Source organism: Watersipora subatra, chromosome 10, assembly GCF_963576615.1.
Source record: "Watersipora subatra chromosome 10, tzWatSuba1.1, whole genome shotgun sequence".
Lineage (NCBI taxonomy): Eukaryota > Metazoa > Bryozoa > Gymnolaemata > Cheilostomatida > Watersiporidae > Watersipora > Watersipora subatra.
In genome coordinates this window covers 56,643,379-56,655,399 of record NC_088717.1, presented here as the reverse complement: position 1 = coordinate 56,655,399, position 12,021 = coordinate 56,643,379, and positions in this window count along the sequence as shown.

The window sequence follows — 12,021 nt, the reverse complement described above, 5'->3', positions numbered from 1 at the left end:
ATAATAACAGTTGAAGGTTACATTTACAATTTAGAGAAGGGGTTATACGCAGTTAATAATGGCAAGAGCTAAAATAATTTTTCATGTGAAATTAATAAAAAACCAATTGCCAAAAACTCGCTAATTTGTATTGTTTACCATACTCACGCTTCTAAATATGTTCCATGCCCGATTATTGGAAAAAGGGGTTACAAAACATTGCAATCCAGTTCCATACAACAAAAATGTGTTTTTTGTGTTGGTTTAGGGCAGCTGTGGCGAATCTAGATCCGGCTCTTGGAAGTTTTTTTGTGGATCATTCAAATTAACTGTCAAAAAAGTTTTTTTGAAGTATTTAAAAAAAATTTAATTTAAAAAAGAGCTTGGAAAACATTCTTAGAATTTTTGTAAATTCCTTGTTTTCAGCAATGAATTTTGTGAAAAACAGTCATAGAACACGACTCACGCATACTCATCATTTTGAACTTTAAGAGTCGTTGTAAGTAGCAGGAAATAGCGTTTTAATAATAATGTGTAGTCAAAGCCCATTCATCATTTTTCTCACTGACATCAGACATATTTTTATAACAGCACATTTATTCACTGATCAAATTAGTGTCAAATAGTCAAATTATGTATAAAAACAGCTTTTTAAAATCGTATTGGACGCTTTGCTTTAGGATGTTCACAAATAATTGCATGTTTATGTATGATAAAAAAGGAAAATGAACATCTTCAGCTCGTTGTGGATCTTTAATTTGTCAGATTTGACTAAATTGGATCATGACCAAAATCATTTGGCCATCCTTAGTTTAGGGTCTTCTAAGATACTTGAATACTACTGAAACAGGAAGAAACATAACTGTGAAGCCCTTCAACTTTATGATGCACACTTGTATCATCGAATGCCTCTCTAGCGATACACTTAAAACACACTCCGTTACCAGCAATGAATATTCAAACCAAGTATTACTATTAATTTTACAGCAAAGACCGGTCAAAGCTACCAAAAATTCCTTTATTATGTCAACTCGCTTGACTCTATAAGCTGAAGTGACTGGCCAAGAGATCATCTAGTCCTGCCACTCAGTATAATTTTCCAAGTGCTGGCACCTCATTACTCACAATAATCTAATAGAAGAATATTAATGGATTTGTGATATTGATTAACTATATCCAGCAGGCATGACAATGTAGATTTGAAAGTCAGCAGTGTCGAGAAGAAGTGAGAGGCCAATAGAAAAACAAAGGCAATCAATAGGAGAGGCATTGAAGTCGGAGCGTCATAGCGTCGCTGCTCTGAAATATTAGTATAATGGGAGGCCTTCAGCTTGCATCTAGATATCTTTAAATACAAGTTCCTAAAGGTGAACCTGACTTATGTAAGTATATATATATTCATGAGTTGAAACTTGATTATCAGCTAACAGGGCAAAGCTATGTTCATATGCATACAACATGAGTCTGGAATCTGTGTACGGCTATGATTAATAAGCTAGTTAAGTACTAGCTTATTACTAACTCTACTAATAATGCGCAACCTGCTAATGATCAACAGCTGCCTTGATAGTTACATATGCTTTATAATAGTTTATATGATACATTAGCCTTTGACTGATTTTAACAAATGGCTTCAGAATAAGCAAAAACCATACTTGAGGTAAATATCAACAACTCATAGTTTGTGTAAAAGTTACAGCACAACATTGTGACTGCAAGACAATCTGTAAAATTATTTTCTCTCCATCTGCTTCAGAAATAAAAAAAAAATTTATTTTGTGTAATTATATCTGTGAGAAATGTCAATAGTTGAGTGGAGTTCTAATACAAAAAGAGTAAAATGGGAAAGGGGAAGGTGAGGGGGAGGAAGAGAGGGAGTGTGAGAGAAGGAGAGAGAGAGTGAAAAAGAGGGGGAGTAAGAAAGGGTGAGAGGAGTAGAGGGAGAAAAGGGGAGAGACGGAGAGACGAAGAGGCAGAGAGGAGGGAAGAAACAGAGAGAAAAAAGTCAGAGGAAGAAAAAGTAAAAAAAGGAGAAAGAGGTGGTGGGGTAGAGAGATAGAGAGGAAGAAAGAGAGAGGAAGAGAAGGGGTTTGGGGAGAGGCGAGAGGGAAAGTGAGAGGCAAGAAAAAGGAGAGTGAAAAAGAGGAAGAGTAAGAAAGGGCGAGAGGAGTAGAGGAAGAAAAGAGGAGAGAAAAACCATGTATGAAAAGTTGACCATGTATAAAAGACACTAGCGGTCAATAGGCACAAGCCTCAAGGGAGTCTAGCATTGGCAGCTTTATACAGGTCGTGTGTCAGCAGTCCATTGTTTGACATCTGGCTGTATGGCAGAGTTGTTTTCTATAAACGTCTTGTAACAAAAGCTAGTAGTTTTATCATGCCAGGCTATAGAGAAAGACCTACAGGCATCATAGTTAGGCATTCAAAGCTGTTCTCATAAGAGTACTCATGACACCTTATTCACTGTTACATGTTTATGTTTCTTGCAGAAGATACCTGAAAACTGATTACAGCTGGAACGGCACTACAAAAAAGCCTTTCAGGTATTTACCAAGACAACATGGAAAAATGCATTTTTGGCTTAAAAATTCATATTAAATATTTACAGAGCGTGTGTACTTGCGTGATGGTTTTTGTTTATTTGAAGTTTAGACTGAAAATAAAGCTGAAAGGTTAGACCCACAGATTCAGAGACAAACTGAGGAGGCCATGAAGAGAGAAGATGTGGACCAAGCTGAAGATGGAGGTAAAAGCTTCTCGTATCCCAATACTTGTAGTTTTTATTCATTGTGCTTACGTAATTTGGGTATCTGTGCATATGCCGAATAAATATTACCTAATTGTAAGATGTGTGGCATGCTTAGCACAACTAGCAAGTATAAATAGGCTAGTGTAGTTGCTTTTTAGAGTTTATAAGGTGGAATTGTTCACACAAGCTTGATCTACCTGAGAGCTAGCGTGCAGTTGCCAGCCAGTTGCCTCATTAGCTATACATGTACTAGCAGATTGTAAATTGAAGGATTCTGTTGAAGAAACAAGCACAAAGATGATGAACGACATAAGGAAGACACGGAATAAACTGATAACAGTAATGATAAAAACAAACCAAATAGAATTCCTAATTTTGCCATCTAGTCTGAGAAGTTAGCTGTGAAACTAAACCTGCCATCACTGCATGTAGATACACCCTCCTTATGCAAACCTACGCAGTGTTTAGATAAATTCTCCACAGTAACATAACATGTAAATATATTCTCTTCCATAACACATGTAAATATATTCTCTTCCATAACACCTGTAAATATATTCTCTTCCATATCACATGTAAATATATTCTCTTCCATAACACATGTAAATATATTCTCTTCCATAACACATGTAGATATATTCTCTACCATAACACATGTAAATATATTCTCTCCCATAACACATGTAGATATATTCTCTCCCATAACACATGTAAATATATTCTCTCCCATATCACATGTAGATATATTCTCTCCCATAACACATGTAAATATACTCTCTCCCATGTCACATGTAGATATATTATCTTCCATGTCACAGGTAGATACATTCTCTCCCGTATCACATGTAGATATATTCTCTCCCATGTCACATGTAAATATATTCTCTCCCATGTCACATATAGATACATTCTCTCCCGTATCACATGTAGATATATTCTCTCCCATAACACATGTAGATATATTCTCTCCCATGTCACATGTAGATATATTCTCTCCCATGCCATATGTATATATATTCTCTCCCGTGTCACATGTAGGTATATTCTCTCCCATAACACATGTAGATATATTCTCTCCCGTGTCACATGTAGATATATTCTCTCCCATGTCACATGTAGATATATTCTCTCCCATGCCATATGTATATATATTCTCTCCCGTGTCACATGTAGGTATATTCTCTCCCATAACACATGTAGATATATTCTCTCCCGTGTCACATGTAGATATATTCTCTCCCATGTCACATGTAGATATATTCTCTCCCATGCCATATGTATATATATTCTCTCCCGTGTCACATGTAGATATATTCTCTCCCGTGTCACATGTAGATATATTCTCTCCCATGTCACATGTAGATATATTCTCTCCCATGCCACATGTATATATATTCTCTCCCGTGTCACATGTAGATATATTCTCTCCCGTGTCACATGTATATATATTCTCTTCCATGTCACATGTATATATATTCTCTCCCGTATCACATGTAGGTATATTCTCTCCCATGTCACATGTAGGTATATTCTCTCCCATGTCACATGTAGATATATTCTCTCCCATGCCACATGTATATATATTCTCTCCCGTATCACATGTAGATATATTCTCTCCCATGCCACATGTATATATATTCTCTCCCGTATCACATGTAGATATATTCTCTCCCATGCCACATGTATATATATTCTCTCCCATGTCACATGTAGATATATTCTCTCCCATGCCATATGTATATATATTCTCTCCCGTGTCACATGTAGATATATTCTCTCCCGTGTCACATGTAGATATATTCTCTCCCATGTCACATGTAGATATATTCTCTCCCATGCCACATGTATATATATTCTCTCCCGTGTCACATGTAGATATATTCTCTCCCGTGTCACATGTATATATATTCTCTTCCATGTCACATGTATATATATTCTCTCCCGTGTCACATGTAGGTATATTCTCTCCCATGTCACATGTAGGTATATTCTCTCCCATGTCACATGTAGATATATTCTCTCCCATGCCACATGTATATATATTCTCTCCCGTATCACATGTAGATATATTCTCTCCCATGCCACATGTATATATATTCTCTCCCGTATCACATCTAGATATATTCTCTCCCATGCCACATGTATATATATTCTCTCCCATGTCACATGTAGATATATTCTCTCCCGTGTCACATGTAGATTTATTCTCTCCTAAATATAGCAGCAAGTTTAAGCATTAACTATGAAGAGACGAGGCCACTGTTTATGAAATGTAATCAAGTTCCTTGATAATTGTAGATGCTCTAAGGATAGGAGGCGTTCACTCTCTTGCATGCAGCCAAGAATGGATCAGCAAAGACAAGGTGTTCGTTTCAGAGATAGCAGCCAACCTTGACATATTAGTATTAGCCAACACACAAATGCTGATGGCACAAAAGTCCGACGTCGAATATCCTATGGACATAGACGATTTCGAGCTGATAAGGAAAGACAAATCTACACAGTTCTCCGAGCACGATGGGAGATTGTTTTTGTTCATACGTAAAAGTATAGATTACAGCATTACTTCTTTCTGGGAGTCAAACGAAATTAACCAGCAGTTAGTAGAGGTTGCTGTAACAAGGCCTTTAAGGTTTGATCTAATAGCAATAATCAATCAACACGAGACACATCATCAAAAGGTACTAGACTTGATGTCACACTTTCTAGAGCGTAACAAATGTGCTAATGTACCGTTAATGTTTATTGGTGACCTGACGAGTTCCGTTGCAAAGAAAAAACAATTTGACAGACTTCAAAGACTTTATGATACAAAGCAACTGAATGTAGATGTTTTTGACCAACAAGCCGTTGTCACCATTATGACAAACATGGAACACTCACTTGGATCAGTGACAGATGTCACAAGGCTACCTACAACAAACAAACTTGTTAAATGCATTATCAAAATGCCATCGGGTTCTTCAGACCTCCGTGCACTAGAAAGTGTAGAGTATCAAATTGTCAGTCAACCAATTGGAGACGTCAATGGATCATCAATATTCTCTGCTCTCTTAGCTGATGAAGTTCAGTGTGTTCTCACACTGCACTATGAGTTCGAATACAAGACTCAAAAACATTCAAATAAAATTACATCAATTTCGTTCCGTGTAATATTCGATCAAATAAACAGCAAAAAGAAGCTAGAGAAGATTGGCCAACTGAAGTTAGACCAGATGAAACTACAATACGATGATGCCACGATTGTCAGTAAACGGTGCACTGTCTTCTTCCTGCACAAACAGTCTATGCAACCTGCTGCCGATGATGATGCTACTAAAAGCCTGTCCTTTCAAATGGGCAGCTTTGATTGTTCATATGTAAGGAGTTCGGGGAATAACCAAACTGACCTGATGAGCAAGCTTTTTTCTCAGTTTTATATCTGCGACAGCAAACGATGCCTGAAACTTTTCACAACTCAAACAGGGTTGCTAGAGCATGAGATGGCAGAGCATCCCAACAGGTGTCCATATTGCTTTGAGCACTCTCCACACCCTAAAAACCTTGACAAACACATTATCAAAAAACACATGCATGCGCTTCACTGCTGCTCTGCCACAGGCTGCAACGTGAGTTTTCCAACAACCTCTGCCCTTCAGTCTCATGAGGAAACGGACCATGACACCTGCTCAACCTGTCTACAATTAGATTGTCATTTGCATGGGTCAACAGAAAATGGGTTACGAGGAATGGAGGATACAGATGCACCTGTAAATAGAAACACAAAAGCTGGTCATAGTGAAAAACAATCATTTGCTGCTGATGAAAAGACCTCAACTAAGCACGGCCGCGTTAAAACTCAGTTGAGAAGGTTTCCAAGTCTTTACAAACGGCTTCACTAGTACAAAATAAGCTGTTCGCCAAATCAAGGATAAATACAGAAGTGTAAAGAAACAACAGCAACGACCTTTTTATAGAGTTTGATTTTTGCTTCAACACATTTTTGGGCATTAAAACTAGCCTTACAAGTTTTCACTCAATTCTTAGACCAATTTCCTGTATAGAATTCAAATACAAGTATATTGGAAAAAATATGCAAAGTTGTGTATATATGAATACTATATATACATATATATATATATATATATATATATATATATATATATATATATATATATATATATATATATATATATATATATATATATATATATATATATATATATATATATATACTCATGCTACAGACAGTACTGTTTCGGCTATTGAAGCCTCATCAGTGCAGCTCAGAGCTTAGGCAAGGGACACAATCCCATTACCAATGAGAGTTGACTTCCTGCCACGAAACAACTAAGTTGCTTCACAGACTTTAAGAAAGTCAATGCGCTGGCACCAGAGTGCTCAAATCACAAAAGTGATGAGCTTTGCACAAAGGCTAGTAGTGCCGCACCTCTCACAGAGCGCTCAACCAAACCGAAGCGAGGGAGCATAATACTCATGCTACAGACAGTACTGTTTCGGCTATTGAAGCCTCATCAGTGCAGCTCAGAGCTTAGGCAAGGGACACAATCCCATTACCAATGAGAGTTGACTTCCTGCCATACGAATGGCAGGAAGTCAACTCAATATATATATATATATATATATATATATATATATATATATATACTGTTATATATTGTATACTATATACTGTACTGATTACAGCTTCGACTCACAAGCCTTTTATTGAGGATTATAAACCATTTAAAGTTTGCTGTAGTTTTTTTCAAATAATAATTTAAGTTTGATCTATTTATTGCATCATTTCTTGACATTTTAATCTATATATACAATTCTCAGTGTTTGTCTATCGTCTGTCTGCCATTTGTCATTCGTATGTCCAGTTATAGTAGTTAAAATCTAGAAATAAAAAATCTACTTCGAACTGGATTTGATCGCGAAACCTCCAGGTCTGCAGACAGGCAGGCTAATGCTTTGCCATACTATAAAAAAATTGTGCACATATTTAGGCAGCCTTTGCAAATATACTATTGGCCAGTTTGATGTCATGTGTAACGCCATTAAGAGTAACATCAAGCTGGCTTTACGGCTCATAATATAGTAAAGTTATTGACAAGCTTAAGTTACTTGCTTGAGTTACTAGCTTAAGTTACCCAAATTCATTTGGTAATTATTTTATTATCTGTACACCGCTGAACGTTCACCTAGCAATACTAATAATAAAGAAACAAATAAAACGAGTTTTGAAATACAGCAAGTTGACGCTGTTTGGATTGGCAAGATCACACCTATGAAGCTGTTATTTATTGTACGGTAATACATCTGCAATTAAAAAAAAGATGGAGTTGCTTCATTATTTCTCTCCTTCATACCTTCTACTTTGTTTTTAAATCCCATTTGTTTTTGTTATTAAATGTATAAAACAAGAACAAAAGTAATAAAATATTTTACTCGTCAGCGCTGTAAGTATATCTATAATTGGAGAATAGTACCTCAACACCAGCCACTTCCATCAGTAAAAAGCTACTTATGTACTATCTGCCAACTTTTATTTTACTTGCTATATAGAGACAAGTACAGTAGATAGCAATAAAATCATAGTGATTGCTTGCGGTTAAACAAATCTTAAATTTTGCGGAGTTGTCTACACCCTATAAACTATTACTTCTGTGTCTTTCTAAAACATATGGTTTGGTTTTCCCATTTCATAATTTAAGCATCTTCATTGGATAATAATAAACAGCATTAATAAAACTGTTTTACATATGCTTTTTAACTATGTGCATTTTAATTGTTTCTTTATTTAAAAATAGATATGCTGAGGTAAGTTTCTACTTTTAAATTTTGTGAATGTACTCTCAAAAAGTATATATTTGTGGCAATTTAATAAATAATTATAATAATTTTAAAGCTCACTCACTATAAAATGCTTTCTCTTTAGAGAAATGAATAATCAACTACATGCATATATAATTATGGCATTAAATTTCACTATATATGTTACAAAAATTTTCAATTTGTTTAGGAGCTTGTTTATAAAATTTTATTTAATACAAGCCTGCACTAAAAATTTCAAAAAGACGATTGTCCACTAGTTTGTAACTACCTCCCTCTATTAAGACGGAAAGGTGTGATAAGGGTGTTAAAAGGCTCTTGGCATGCTAATGTTAGTATACAAACAATAAAACACTTCAAGGAAAGATACATATTAATATGTACAGACCTCGTTTTAGCATCATTAGTAACACTACAAAATTAAGAAAGGAAAGAATTGATTTACAACAAGTGTTAATTGTTACCAGTGTAAAACACATCAATTTGTGAGAGAATTATAATGTTATGACCACATAAAGTCATAACAGCGGATGTACCACTGGATTCTCATCAGGGACAACATTGCTCAAAACTTCAAATAGGACCAACAATTTCCAGAGACACCTCTGCATCATTCTTAGCAAACCGATCCCAAGAGCTCAAGAACTGGTGTCCATGTGTTACTAGGCAATGGTGGTGGAAAAATTAACTCCAATAGGCAGATAAGCAAATTTTAAACTCAACATACTTGATCTGAAAACATCACTAACTTTATGTTTAGACATACAGATGCCACGAATGTAAAATTACTACTTTTGCGCTTTTTAAAAAGTCAATATTAGAGCCGCTATCAAACCCTAAAACGGGACAAAAATAAGAGTCGTGTCTGTCATCCTCAGAGCATTAAAGAAAAAGATTGCTACATGTAAAATTTAAACCCACATCTTTTAGCTTGGTAAACCGAAACTCTAACACCTGGACAAATCAACTAGCTCTCAAGACAATAATTGGGCAGTTACTTATAACACCTAACAATATGTCTTGGCGAGCCAGATTGCCTGTGTACTAACATATATAAAGGAACATCTTTCTAACCAAATACTTGCTGCCTGTGAACCTAATAAATAACTGTCAAGTATTTCACTAGTCAGCACGCTGACAATACTTGTTGCAAAATAATGCTTCAGCCCTTTTATAACGAAGCTTTACTTTTCACTTCCATTTTTGTGACAGCATCTCAAGCCAGCATAGCAAGAGAAGTATAGATCTGACTCACTTTGTTATTAAAGTCGTAAGTATAAAACAAACAGCGTAATAGAGAGCTGTAATTTTGGCTACGCATCATATCTACCCTCCTATTTCTTTTATCTGCCAATATTATGTTCTACTTCTTTATAAAAACTATCGTTGGCATCACACTGCAATATTTTATGCAAATAATATTCTCTGTTTGAAAAACAAGCTTTATAATCAGTAAATGTGAAAAGATGTTGCATGTCTGAACTATAGCAGCCGTTTGTTTTAGGTTATCTGTTTATCATTCCTCTAAAATGTGGGTTAAACAAGACAATAAATAAAATAATGTATAAATATAAAACCCTAAAATTAGAAAATAAAATAAAAGAAACTAAGTGATATCTAGAAGCGACAAAAAATATAGAGTTTTTTCTCAGTAGAAGTCCCCATAAGTTGCACATAAACATTCTGGAGCTAAAGCTAAAATAAATCCGGCACCTTAGAGTACAATGAATATTGTGGTATCAAGTCATAAGTGTTATTATAAGTTATGGTGGTCCTAAGTTATATTCCATCGTAACCAGCGTTGTGATCAAACAGCTTTTGGGTAACTTTGTAATGATTGGCAGCCTCGATAGTGAACTAGGTCAGTTAGACAGCTGTCTGTGGCATAAAAAGGTCAGCCAATCATTTTCATTGATTACACTCTGTACTGTTGAACTAATATATAAAGAGAACGGCTAATTCTATTAAGAGAAACAGCCAAAAGGCATTGTGCAACTTGTACACTGTTGTCTAAGTTATAGGGGATAAGGATTATGGAGTAAATATATCATAAGTTGATGTTAATATATATGTAAGCATGTCTATGATATAATCCATAACTTATTTGAAAAAGTGTTTGGAGTTGTAAACCCATTGTAACGATGACAGTTTGCAATCTTTGTGAGAATGCCATAAAAATTTCCAGTAAAAAAGTTAGACCAGAGTAATCTCATTATAGTGTTACTTTGTAGTGGTAGTTAGACCAGAGTAGTATCATTATAGTGTTACTTTGTAGTGGCAGTTAGACCAGAGTAGCCTCATTATAGTGCTACTTTGTAGTGGCAGTTAGACCATAGTAGTTTCATTATAGTGTTATTTTTTAGTGGCAGTTAGACCAGAGTATAGTCTCATTATAGTGTTACTTTGTAGTGGCAGTTAGACCAGAGTAGTATCATTATAGTGTTATTTTGTATTGGCAGTTAGACCAGAGTAATCTCATGATAGTGTTATTTTGTAGTGGCATTTAGACCAGAGTAATCTCATTATAGTGTTACTTTGTAGTGGCAGTTAGACCAGAGTAATATCATTATAGTGTTACTTTGTAGTGGCAGTTAGACCAGAGTAATCTCATGATAGTGTTACTTTGTAGTGGCAGTTAGACCAGAGTAGTCTCATTATAGTGCTACTTTGTAGTGGCAGTTAGACCATAGTAGTTTCATTATAGTGTTATTTTTTAGTGGCAGTTAGACCAGAGTATAGTCTCATTATAGTGTTACTTTGTAGTGGCAGTTAGACCAGAGTAGCATCATTATAGTGCTACTTTGTAGTGGCAGTTAGACTTGAGTAGTCTCATGATAGTGTTACTTTGTAGCGGTAGCTAGACCAGAGTAATATCATGATAGTATTTTTCTGTAGTGGCAGTTAGACCAGAGTAGTGTAATTATAGTGTTATTTTGTAGTGGTAGTTAGACCCTACTCCTTCTCAGCATTCGTTTCCTGTGAGAAAGAGCTCCAGAGGTTTTTAATCTGTGTTACATACCCTTAAAACTGAGCAAGTGTTGTTGCTTAACTTTAGTTTTCAACTCGCTGCCTTTACTCTCTTATACGGCTTATCATAGAGCACTCCAGAGGTCGTAGTTGCTTTACCGCAATTGTAAAATGCAATTTCAAATCTATTGATTGTTGACAGTAGGAAAAAGGTACACACGTGCTCACTAGGTGAAGACTTAAAAATCATGAGGTTTTGTAAGTTGTTCCCGGGAATCCTGAAGCATGTCAATTGAACAATTCTCGTGTTGTTGGACTTTTTCCTTGATGGATAACATTTTCAAATCACATGACTGCAGGTTTCCCATAAATTGCCATAAGTATCCAGTGGCCTTTAGCATTGCTTGTATACTTTAAGGGGTTGTGTTATGTCATGACTTAAAATTAAACCAAATACCTCAAACATCTAATGTCATCTAGTCATAACATAATTTCATCTAGTGTCATCT